A 12,500-nucleotide genomic window follows, 5' to 3' on the forward strand; every position below is an offset into this window, starting at 1 on the left:
CCGCGGCCCCGGGGGGGCGAGGCCCGCGCCTCTCACTCCCCCCCCCCCCTAACACGGACTCCCGGGGAAAACAACCGCTCGAACGCTTCCTTCTTTCCCTTTCGCGTTCGGGTGGGCCCGCGCGCCTTCGTGCCGCGCTTCTCCCGTCGTGCCGCGGCGGCTTAAGGCCGCAAAGCGGGTAGAAAAAAAAATGAGAAATAAAAAGCGTAGGCCGGGGCGGGCACCCCCCACTGCAACCGCACAAGCCGGCACACACGCCTGAAACAGTGGACCTTCTCGCAACCCAGCCCGCCGGCAACCACGGCAGCCGGGACAGGCCAGACACCACGGGCCGCCCCAGCGTCGCGGCTCAGTCAACGCCGGCCGAAAACAAGGAAGGGCGAGGCGCCGCCGCCTCGCCAGCAGCATTCTCACAGGGCTCTCTGTCGGGCTTCCGGTCCACTCTCGGCAGGCAGGCCGGCCACCGCAGGCCGGCCGCCGCCCCTGAGACATTCCCGCCCGCTGCGCGGGTTCCCCAGCTTAGGGCCGAGGAAGGGGGACGCAACTTCAAAACACAGCGGGACGGGGGGGGGGGGGCGAGGCGCCGCCGCCCCGCCGCCCCGCAGCAACATCGGGCGACTCCCGTCACCGAGCCCCTCGGCCAACCGGGCGAGGCCGAGGCAAGGCCGCGCGCCCCACCGAGCGTTCCCGAGGCACCGCCGACACACCAAGCACAGGTCGGGAGCCGGGAACGGGGCGCCGCCACCTCGGCCAACTGGGCCCACCATCCTCGGAGCTCTCGGGGAAGGGCCAGGGAAAGCCCCGTCAGGGCTCCGCGAAACACAGCGCGCCCCGGCCGCGTTCGCCCCACCGGCTGCCAGCCACCGCACCAGACTGACAGCCGAAAACCGAGCCCGCGCCGAGCGGGCGGCCGGCTTAAGGCCGGGCAGGAAAGGAACGAGGCGCCGCCGCCTCGGGCCACCACCGGATTTTCCCTGCGGCCCCCCTGCACGGAGTCGGCAGCCGCCAGGGTCGGAGGGGGGGGGATACACTCACGGCTCGCTCTCTCTCCACCCCACCTAGGCCGCCAAGCAGCTCGCGCCGTCTTTCGGCCTTGCCCGTCACTGGGGCTGGGAAGCCGGGATAAAGCCACGCGACTCCTATCCCGCTCGTTCGACACTCTTCGTTCTGGCAACCGCGCGCGCGGCCGCCGCTCTTGGCCTTCGACACAGGCACTGACACAGCCTGCGGGGACACGGCCCATCACCCGCTCCCATAATACGGACAGGCGAGTCCGAGGCCCCGGACGCCTCCAAGAGAACCAATCGTACTTGACCGGGGCGGTGCGCTGGCGCACGCCGCCTCCTACCATGACGCAACTGGAGGCAGCCAGAAACAGCGACCCCTTGGTGAACTTCCGGGACGGGTGGGGCAACAGGTCTACCCGGCCCCTGCCGAAATTTGCCCAAGTCCCGCCGGAGCCGGGTAGACCTGGTCGCCCCGCGACCGGGCGCCGCCGGCGGAGCCACGCCGACGGCTCCGCGGCGCGCCTGGCGCCCGCGCCCGCGCCCGGATCCGGGTAGACCTGTCCTCCCGGGGCCGCCCCCGGGCCGGGTAGACCTGGTCGCCCCGCGACCGGGCGCCGCCGGCGGAGCCACGCCGACGGCTCCGCGGCGCGCCTGGCGCCCGCGCCCGCGCCCGGATCCGGGTAGACCTGTCCTCCCGGGGCCGCCCCCGGGCCGGGTAGACCTGGTCGCCCCCGCGACCGGGCGCCGCCGGCGGAGCCACGCCGACGGCTCCGCGGCGCGCCTGGCGCCCGCGCCCGCGCCCGGATCCGGGTAGACCTGTCCTCCCGGGGCCGCCCCCGGGCCGGGTAGACCTGGTCGCCCCGCGACCGGGCGCCGCCGGCGGAGCCACGCCGACGGCTTCGCGGCGCGCCTGGCGCCCGCGCCCGCGCCCGGATCCGGGTAGACCTGTCCTCCCGGGGCCGCCCCCGGGCCGGGTAGACCTGGTCGCCCCGCGACCGGGCGCCGCCGGCGGAGCCACGCCGACGGCTCCGCGGCGCGCCTGGCGCCCGCGCCCGCGCCCGGATCCGGGTAGACCTGTCCTCCCGGGGCCGCCCCCGGGCCGGGTAGACCTGGTCGCCCCGCGACCGGGCGCCGCCGGCGGAGCCACGCCGACGGCTTCGCGGCGCGCCTGGCGCCCGCGCCCCGCGCCCGGATCCGGGTAGACCTGTCCTCCCGGGGCCGCCCCCGGGCCGGGTAGACCTGGTCGCCCCGCGACCGGGCGCCGCCGGCGGAGCCACGCCCGACGGCTCCGCGGCGCGCCTGGCGCCCGCGCCCGCGCCCGGATCCGGGTAGACCTGTCCTCCCGGGGCCGCCCCCGGGCCGGGTAGACCTGGTCGCCCCGCGACCGGGCGCCGCCGGCGGAGCCACGCCGACGGCTTCGCGGCGCGCCTGGCGCCCGCGCCCGCGCCCGGATCCGGGTAGACCTGTCCTCCCGGGGCCGCCCCCGGGCCGGGTAGACCTGGTCGCCCCGCGACCGGGCGCCGCCGGCGGAGCCACGCCGACGGCTCCGCGGCGCGCCTGGCGCCCGCGCCCGCGCCCGGATCCGGGTAGACCTGTCCTCCCGGGGCCGCCCCCGGGCCGGGTAGACCTGGTCGCCCCGCGACCGGGCGCCGCCGGCGGAGCCACGCCGACGGCTTCGCGGCGCGCCTGGCGCCCGCGCCCGCGCCCGGATCCGGGTAGACCTGTCCTCCCGGGGCCGCCCCCGGGCCGGGTAGACCTGGTCGCCCCGCGACCGGGCGCCGCCGGCGGAGCCACGCCGACGGCTTCGCGGCGCGCCTGGCGCCCGCGCCCGCGCCCGGATCCGGGTAGACCTGTCCTCCCGGGGCCGCCCCCGGGCCGGGTAGACCTGGTCGCCCCCGCGACCGGGCGCCGCCGGCGGAGCCACGCCGACGGCTTCGCGGCGCGCCTGGCGCCCGCGCCCGCGCCCGGATCCGGGTAGACCTGTCCTCCCGGGGCCGCCCCCGGGCCGGGTAGACCTGGTCGCCCCGCGACCGGGCGCCGCCGGCGGAGCCACGCCGACGGCTCCGCGGCGCGCCTGGCGCCCGCGCCCGCGCCCGGATCCGGGTAGACCTGTCCTCCCGGGGCCGCCCCCGGGCCGGGTAGACCTGGTCGCCCCGCGACCGGGCGCCGCCGGCGGAGCCACGCCGACGGCTTCGCGGCGCGCCTGGCGCCCGCGCCCGCGCCCGGATCCGGGTAGACCTGTCCTCCCGGGGCCGCCCCCGGGCCGGGTAGACCTGGTCGCCCCGCGACCGGGCGCCGCCGGCGGAGCCACGCCGACGGCTCCGCGGCGCGCCTGGCGCCCGCGCCCGCGCCCGGATCCGGGTAGACCTGTCCTCCCGGGGCCGCCCCCGGGCCGGGTAGACCTGGTCGCCCCGCGACCGGGCGCCGCCGGCGGAGCCACGCCGACGGCTTCGCGGCGCGCCTGGCGCCCGCGCCCGCGCCCGGATCCGGGTAGACCTGTCCTCCCGGGGCCGCCCCCGGGCCGGGTGGACCTGGTCGCCCCGCGACCGGGCGCCGCCGGCGGAGCCACGCCGACGGCTTCGCGGCGCGCCTGGCGCCCGCGCCCGCGCCCGGATCCGGGTAGACCTGTCCTCCCGGGGCCGCCCCCGGGCCGGGTAGACCTGGTCGCCCCGCGACCGGGCGCCGCCGGCGGAGCCACGCCGACGGCTTCGCGGCGCGCCTGGCGCCCGCGCCCGCGCCCGGATCCGGGTAGACCTGTCCTCCCGGGGCCGCCCCCGGGCCGGGTAGACCTGGTCGCCCCGCGACCGGGCGCCGCCGGCGGAGCCACGCCGACGGCTTCGCGGCGCGCCTGGCGCCCGCGCCCGCGCCCGGATCCGGGTAGACCTGTCCTCCCGGGGCCGCCCCCGGGCCGGGTAGACCTGGTCGCCCCGCGACCGGGCGCCGCCGGCGGAGCCACGCCGACGGCTTCGCGGCGCGCCTGGCGCCCGCGCCCGCATCCGGGTAGACCTGTCCTCCCGGGGCCGCCCCCGGGCCGGGTAGACCTGGTCGCCCCGCGACCGGGCGCCGCCGGCGGAGCCACGCCGACGGCTCCGCGGCGCGCCTGGCGCCCGCGCCCGCGCCCGGATCCGGGTAGACCTGTCCTCCCGGGGCCGCCCCCGGGCCGGGTAGACCTGGTCGCCCCGCGACCGGGCGCCGCCGGCGGAGCCACGCCGACGGCTTCGCGGCGCGCCTGGCGCCCGCGCCCGCGCCCGGATCCGGGTAGACCTGTCCTCCCGGGGCCGCCCCCGGGCCGGGTAGACCTGGTCGCCCCGCGACCGGGCGCCGCCGGCGGAGCCACGCCGACGGCTCCGCGGCGCGCCTGGCGCCCGCGCCCGCGCCCGGATCCGGGTAGACCTGTCCTCCCGGGGCCGCCCCCGGGCCGGGTAGACCTGGTCGCCCCGCGACCGGGCGCCGCCGGCGGAGCCACGCCGACGGCTTCGCGGCGCGCCTGGCGCCCGCGCCCGCGCCCGGATCCGGGTAGACCTGTCCTCCCGGGGCCGCCCCCGGGCCGGGTAGACCTGGTCGCCCCGCGACCGGGCGCCGCCGGCGGGGCCACGCCGACGGCTTCGCGGCGCGCCTGGCGCCCGCGCCCCGCGCCCGGATCCGGTAGACCTGTTCGCCCTCTGGCCGGATGACACCAGGACGGTACGCTGACGGCTCCGGCAACAGCTGGTGGGCGCAGCCGACCCCGGAGACAAGGCATCCTCCGGCCATCCCAGAGCCGGGGGAACCCCACAGCCCCGGAACGCCCCGGAACCGGATGGCTCTAGCAGCCCTGTCCCGCCGGAGAACCCGGTTTCAAAACCAATAAATATTTTCGACGAAAATCGACCTTTAATTTTTGAACGAGTACATCTTTCTTCTGCTAGGAACAAGAAAGTTTCCTGGGGGAAAAAAAAATTTTTGCACATTTTATTTCGTTTTCTTGGGGGCCCACACCACACCCGGCCACGCTCAGGAGGATCGTGTGCCCTTAGCTCGGCCAGCCCGCACACATTGACGCACCAAAACGGACTCCCCACCCCACCCCGGGCACCACGCCCAGCTCCACCAGAGCAGAGCACTTCTAGGGAGACAGCGGGAGGGGGAAGCAGGTACATAGGGAGGAAGAGGAAACGAAGCCGACGGCCGCTCCGGCGCGACTGGCCCCGCCCACCAGGAGGGGGCCTGGGCCGGGGCCGGGCCGGGGCCGGGCGGCCGCCTTCGGGTCGGTTCTTTCGGGGTCCGCCGAGGTCCCCGGCACGCGCCGCCGCTCCGGCGAGCCGCGGGGGGCGCCGCGCCGCGGCGCTGCAGGCCGGCAGGGAGCGGGCGGCCTCCGGCGGTTGGAGCCCCGCCCGCCGGCGGGGGCCGGGGCGGGGGCCGGGGGCGGGGCCGGGGCCGGGGCCGCGGCCGGGCGGCCGCCTTCGGGCCGGTTCTTTCGGGGTCCGCCGAGGTCCCCGGCCCCCGCCGCCGCTCCGGCGAGCCGCGGGGGCGCCGCGCCGCGGCGCTGCAGGCCGGCAGGGAGCGGGCGGCCTCCGGCGGCAGGAGCCCCGCCCGCCGGCGGGGGCCGGGGCCGGGCGGCCGCCTTCGGGCCGGTTCTTTCGGGGTCCGCCGAGGTCCCCGGCCCCCGCCGCCGCTCCGGCGAGCCGCGGGGGCGCGGCGCCGCGGCGCTGCAGGCCGGCAGGGAGCGGGCGGCCTCCGGCGGTTGGAGCCCCGCCCGCCGGCGGGGGCCGGGGCGGGGGCCGGGGGCGGGGCCGGGGCCGGGGCCGCGGCCGGGCGGCCGCCTTCGGGCCGGTTCTTTCGGGGTCCGCCGAGGTCCCCGGCCCCCGCCGCCGCTCCGGCGAGCCGCGGGGGCGCGGCGCCGCGGCGCTGCAGGCCGGCAGGGAGCGGGCGGCCTCCGGCGGCAGGAGCCCCGCCCGCCGGCGGGGGCCGGGGGCCGGGCGGCCGCCTTCGGGCCGGTTCTTTCGGGGTCCGCCGAGGTCCCCGGCCCCCGCCGCCGCTCCGGCGAGCCGCGGGGGCGCCGCTCCGCGGCGCTGCAGGCCGGCAGGGAGCGGGCGGCCTCCGGCGGTTGGAGCCCCGCCCGCCGGCGGGGGCCGGGGCGGGGGCCGGGGGCGGGGCCGGGGCCGGGGCCGTGGCCGGGCGGCCGCCTTCGGGCCGGTTCTTTCGGGGTCCGCCGAGGTCCCCGGCCCCCGCCGCCGCTCCGGCGAGCCGCGGGGGCGCGGCGCCGCGGCGCTGCAGGCCGGCAGGGAGCGGGCGGCCTCCGGCGGCAGGAGCCCCGCCCGCCGGCGGGGGCCGGGGCCGGGCGGCCGCCTTCGGGCCGGTTCTTTCGGGGTCCGCCGAGGTCCCCGGCCCCCGCCGCCGCTCCGGCGAGCCGCGGGGGGCGCGGCGCCGCGGCGCTGCAGGCCGGCAGGGAGCGGGCGGCCTCCGGCGGCAGGAGCCCCGCCCGCCGGCGGGGGCCGGGGCCGGGCGGCCGCCTTCGGGCCGGTTCTTTCGGGGTCCGCCGAGGTCCCCGGCCCCCGCCGCCGCTCCGGCGAGCCGCGGGGGGCGCGGCGCCGCGGCGCTGCAGGCCGGCAGGGAGCGGGCGGCCTCCGGCGGTTGGAGCCCCGCCCGCCGGCGGGGGCCGGGGCGGGGGCCGGGGGCGCGGGGCCGGGGCCGGGGCCGCGGCCGGGCGGCCGCCTTCGGGCCGGTTCTTTCGGGGTCCGCCGAGGTCCCCGGCCCCCGCCGCCGCTCCGGCGAGCCGCGGGGGCGCCGCGCCGCGGCGCTGCAGGCCGGCAGGCGGCGGGCGGCCTCCGGCGGCAGGAGCCCCGCCCGCCGGCGGGGGCCGGGGGCCGGGGCCGCGGCCGGGCGGCCGCCTTCGGGCCGGTTCTTTCGGGGTCCGCCGAGGTCCCCGGCCCGCGCCGCCGCTCCGGCGAGCCGCGGGTGGCGCGGCGCCGCGGCGCTGCAGGCCGGCAGGGAGCGGGGCGGCCTCCGGCGGCAGGAGCCCGCCGCCGGCGGGGGCCGGGGCCGGCGGCCGCCTTCGGGCCGGTTCTTTCGGGGTCCGCCGAGGTCCCCGGCACGCGCCGCCGCTCCGGCGAGCCGCGGGGGCGCCGCGCCGCGGCGCTGCAGGCCGGCAGGGAGCGGGCGGCCTCCGGCGGTTGGAGCCCCGCCCGACGGCGGGGGCCGGGGCGGGGGCCGGGGGCGGGGGCCGGGGCCGGGGCCGGGGCCGCGGCCGCCGGACCGCGGCCGGGCGGCCGCCTTCGGGCCGGTTCTTTCGGGGTCCGCCGAGGGTCCCCGGCCCCCGCCGCCGCTCCGGCGAGCCGCGGGGGGCGCGGCGCCGCGGCGCTGCAGGCCGGCAGGGAGCGGGCGGCCTCCGGCGGCAGGAGCCCCGCCCGCCGGCGGGGGCCGGGGGCCGGGCGGCCGCCTTCGGGCCGGTTCTTTCGGGGTCCGCCGAGGTCCCCGGCCCCCGCCGCCGCTCCGGCGAGCCGCGGGGGCGCCGCGCCGCGGCGCTGCAGGCCGGCAGGGAGCGGGCGGCCTCCGGCGGTTGGAGCCCCGCCCGCCGGCGGGGGCCGGGGCCGGGCGGCCGCCTTCGGGCCGGTTCTTTCGGGGTCCGCCGAGGTCCCCGGCCCCCGCCGCCGCTCCGGCGAGCCGCGGGGGGCGCCGCGCCGCGGCGCTGCAGGCCGGCAGGGGGCGGGCGGCCTCCGGCGGCAGGAGCCCCGCCCGCCGGCGGGGGCCGGGGCCGGGCGGCCGCCTTCGGGCCGGTTCTTTCGGGGTCCGCCGAGGTCCCCGGCCCGCGCCGCCGCTCCGGCGAGCCGCGGGGGGCGCGGCGCCGCGGCGCTGCAGGCCGGCAGGCAGCGGGCGGCCTCCGGCGGTTGGAGCCCCGCCCGCCGGCGGGGGCCGGGGCGGGCCGGCCGCCTTCGGGCCGGTTCTTTCGGGGTCCGCCGAGGTCCCCGGCCCGCGCCGCCGCTCCGGCGAGCCGCGGGGGCGCGGCGCCCGCGGCGCTGCAGGCCGGCAGGCAGCGGGCGGCCTCCGGCGGTTGGAGCCCCCGCCCGCCGGCGGGGGGCCGGGGCCGGGGGGCCGCGGCCGGGCGGCCGCCTTCGGGCCGGTTCTTTCGGGGTCCGCCGAGGTCCCCGGCACGCGCCGCCGCTCCGGCGAGCCCCGGGGGCGCGGCGCCGCGGCGCTGCAGGCCGGCAGGGAGCGGGCGGCCTCCGGCGGCAGGAGCCCCGCCCGCCGGCCGGGGCCGGGGGCGGGGGGCCGGGGCCGGGCCGGGGCCGGGCGGCCGCCTTCGGGCCGGTACTTTCGGGGTCCGCCGAGGTCCCCGGCACGCGCCGCCGCTCCGGCGAGCCGCGGGGGGCGCCGCGCCGCGGCGCTGCAGGCCGGCAGGGAGCGGGCGGCCTCCGGCGGTTGGAGCCCCGCCCGACGGCGGGGGCCGGGGCCGGGGCCGGGGGCGGGGCCGGGGGCCGGGGCCGCGGCCGGGCGGCCGCCTTCGGGCCGGTTCTTTCGGGGTCCGCCGAGGTCCCCGGCCCCCGCCGCCGCTCCGGCGAGCCGCGGGGGCGCGGCGCCGCGGCGCTGCAGGCCGGCAGGGAGCGGGCGGCCTCCGGCTGGCAGGAGCCCCGCCCGCCGGCGGGGCCGGGGGGCGGGGGCCGGGGGCGGGCCGGGTCCGGGGCCGCGGCCGGGCGGCCGCCTTCGGGCCGGTTCTTTCGGGGTCCGCCGAGGTCCCCGGCCCCCGCCGCCGCTGGCCGGCGAGCCGCGGGGGCGCCGCGCCGCGGCGCTGCAGGCCGGCAGGGAGCGGGCGGCCTCCGGCGGCAGGAGCCCCGCCCGCCGGCGGGGGCCGGGGGCCGGGCGGCCGCCTTCGGGCCGGTTCTTTCGGGGTCCGCCGAGGTCCCCGGCCCCCGCCGCCGCTCCGGCGAGCCGCGGGGGCGCCGCGCCGCGGCGCTGCAGGCCGGCAGGCGGCGGGCGGCCTCCGGCGGCAGGAGCCCCGCCCGCCAGGAGGGGGCCGGGGGCCGGGGCCGCGGCCGGGCGGCCGCCTTCGGGCCGGTTCTTTCGGGGTCCGCCGAGGTCCCCGGCCCGCGCCGCCGCTCCGGCGAGCCGCGGGGGCGCCGCGCCGCGGCGCTGCAGGCCGGCAGGGAGCGGGCGGCCTCCGGCGGTTGGAGCCCCGCCCGCCGGCGGGGGCCGGGGCGGGGGCCGGGGGCGGGGCCGGGGCCGGGGCCGCGGCCGCGGCCGGGCGGCCGCCTTCGGGCCGGTTCTTTCGGGGTCCGCCGAGGTCCCCGGCCCCCGCCGCCGCTCCGGCGAGCCGCGGGGGCGCGGCGCCGCGGCGCTGCAGGCCGGCAGGGAGCGGGCGGCCTCCGGCGGCAGGAGCCCCGCCCGCCGGCGGGGGCCGGGGGCCGGGCGGCCGCCTTCGGGCCGGTTCTTTCGGGGTCCGCCGAGGTCCCCGGCCCCCGCCGCCGCTCCGGCGAGCCGCGGGGGCGCCGCGCCGCGGCGCTGCAGGCCGGCAGGGAGCGGGCGGCCTCCGGCGGCAGGAGCCCCGCCCGCCGGCGGGGGCCGGGGGCCGGGCGGCCGCCTTCGGGCCGGTTCTTTCGGGGTCCGCCGAGGTCCCCGGCCCCCGCCGCCGCTCCGGCGAGTCGCGGGGGCGCCGCGCCGCGGCGCTGCAGGTCGGCAGGGAGCGGGCGGCCTCCGGCGGCTGGAGCCCCGCCCGCCGGCGGGGGCCGGGGCCGGGCGGCCGCCTTCGGGCCGGTTCTTTCGGGGTCCGCCGAGGTCCCCGGCCCCCCGCCGCCGCTCCGGCGAGCCGCGGGGGCGCGGCGCCGCGGCGCTGCAGGCCGGCAGGGGGCGGGCGGCCTCCGGCGGCAGGAGCCCCGCCCGCCGGCGGGGGCCGGGGCCGGGCGGCCGCCTTCGGGCCGGTTCTTTCGGGGTCCGCCGAGGTCCCCGGCCCGCGCCGCCCCTCCGGCGAGCCGCGGGGGCGCGGCGCCGCGGCGCTGCAGGCCGGCAGGGAGCGGGCGGCCTCCGGCGGTTGGAGCCCCGCCCGCCGGCGGGGGCCGGGGCCGGGCGGCCGCCTTCGGGCCGGTTCTTTCGGGGTCCGCCGAGGTCCCCGGCACGCGCCGCCGCTCCGGCGAGCCCCGGGGGCGCGGCGCCGCGGCGCTGCAGGCCGGCAGGCAGCGGGCGGCCTCCGGCGGTTGGAGCCCCGCCCGCCGGCCGGGGCCGGGGGCGGGGGCCGGGGCCGGGCCGGGGCCGGGCGGCCGCCTTCGGGCCGGTACTTTCGGGGTCCGCCGAGGTCCCCGGCACGCGCCGCCGCTCCGGCGAGCCGCGGGGGCGCCGCGCCGCGGCGCTGCAGGCCGGCAGGGAGCGGGCGGCCTCCGGCGGTTGGAGCCCCGCCCGACGGCGGGGGCCGGGGCCGGGGCCGGGGGCGGGGCCGGGGCCGGGGCCGCGGCCGGGCGGCCGCCTTCGGGCCGGTTCTTTCGGGGTCCGCCGAGGTCCCCGGCCCGCGCCGCCGCTCCGGCGAGCCGCGGGGGCGCGGCGCCGCGGCGCTGCAGGCCGGCAGGGAGCGGGCGGCCTCCGGCGGCAGGGGCCCCGCCCGCCGGCGGGGGCCGGGGCCGGGGCCGGGGCCGGGCGGCCGCCTTCGGGCCGGTTCTTTCGGGGTCCGCCGAGGTCCCCGGGTCCCGCCGCCGCTCCGGCGAGCCGCGGGGGCGCCGCGCCGCGGCGCTGCAGGCCGGCAGGGGGCGGGCGGCCTCCGGCGGCAGGAGCCCCGCCCGCCGGCGGGGGCCGGGGCCGGGCGGCCGCCTTCGGGCCGGTTCTTTCGGGGTCCGCCGAGGTCCCCGGCCCCCGCCGCCGCTCCGGCGAGTCGCGGGGGCGCCGCGCCGCGGCGCTGCAGGCCGGCAGGCAGCGGGCGGCCCTCGGCCCATGTTTACACGGAGAGGTAGGCGGACGCAGGCCCTCTCAGACCCACTCACAGCCCCGCCGCCCCCCTCTCTTTTTGCCGCAGACGGCCACAGCTGCACGCACGTAGACACAGAGAGACACTGACACAGGCGCGCATGGGCATGGGCACGCACGCTGACGCCGACGCGCTCCCTCCCCCTCCCTTCCGTCGCCCTGTCTCTCGAGGGTTGGGGGCGCTCCTGCTCTCCACCATCAGCCTCCCTGGCGCCACCCTCAGACTTTTCCCGCCCCTGCCCAGGGTCCCATCAGCCAGTTCGGACGGCGGCGGCGGCGGCGGCGGCGGCGGCGGCGGCGGCAGCAGCAGGGGGACGAGGACTTGGGTGCCGAGGCGGCCAGGGTGTTCGGCGAGCAGGCCGAGAGCCTGGTGCAGAAGTAGGGCCAGCGACAGTCTGCAGGTGGTGGCGGGATGCTTGGCGCTGTCTCTTTTCGAAGGAGCATCCTGTTCCGGCCGCTCTGAGCCTTTTGGTTCGATGGCGTTCCTTCCCGCCTACCCCCAGCCCCGCTCAAGGCTGCGGCGGGACGGAAGCGAGGCGGGCGGATGGGGGAGTGAGAGACGCAGAAATCAAGGTGCGAGGCGGGGCAAGGGCACGGCAGGCTTTCGAGGGCCGGGAGCCGGGCTTAGAGAGCGGACGCTGCTGTCCGTTTGGGCACGGAGGCGGCGGGAACGCCGCTGGCTCCTAAAGAGTCCCTCCTTCCCTCTCCGGCAGTGGCGGGGGGAGCGGGCTGCAGGCAGGGCGGCGGCAGGGCGGGCCGGAGCTGGGGAAGCGCGCGGCAGGGGGTGACGCTGACGGCCGCTCAGGCATGCAGCCGGCAGGGACGCCGCCGTCTGGGACCGACAGTCACTCGCCTTCACGCCCCAGCTTTCGGGGGGGGGGGGGGGGGGGAACCAGCGCGCGCGAGCGGCCGGACGTGCGGGTTGGCCTCCCGAGACGTGCTCGCGGGCCTGGACTGGGTCCCGGGGCTGCGGGTCCGATCGACGAGACCTGGTCTCCCCAGCACCAGGAGGGGAGGCCGGGTCTACCCACATGGTGGGGGCGGGGGGGCGGGGGGAGGGGGAGGGGGGCGCTGGCGGAAGGCCTCGAGCTCCAGGAGGAGAAATCTACAAAGGAAACAAATCTACGGGCCGCTCACGCCGCTACAGTTCCAAGCGGGGCCTGGAACAAGAGGCCTGCCCGCCGCTCCACGGCAAACCCATCGGGCCGCCTGACGGGGGAAGACAACAGCTCTAGCCCGGGGCCAAACGGAAAAACCCCATCGGGCCGGACGGGGGAAGACAACAGCTCTAGCCCGGCGCTAAGCGCCAGGCTGGGCAGGGCCAGGCAAGGACGGCAAACAGCTCTAGCCCGGCGCTAAACGCCAAGCTGGCAGGGCCGGGCGGCGAGGACAGCAGGTCTACCCCGGCGCTAAGCGGCAGGCGGGCGCCGCCTGACGGGGACGGCAGGTCTAGGCCGGCGCCGAGCGGCAGGCCGGGCGGGGCCGGGCGGCGAGGACAGCAGGCCTACCCCGCGCGCTAAGCGGCAGGCGGGCGCCGCCTGACGGGGACGGCAGGTCTAGGCCGGCGCCGAG

This window comes from Corvus hawaiiensis, unplaced genomic scaffold, assembly GCF_020740725.1.
Source record: "Corvus hawaiiensis isolate bCorHaw1 unplaced genomic scaffold, bCorHaw1.pri.cur scaffold_32_ctg1, whole genome shotgun sequence".
Taxonomy (NCBI): Eukaryota; Metazoa; Chordata; class Aves; order Passeriformes; family Corvidae; genus Corvus; species Corvus hawaiiensis.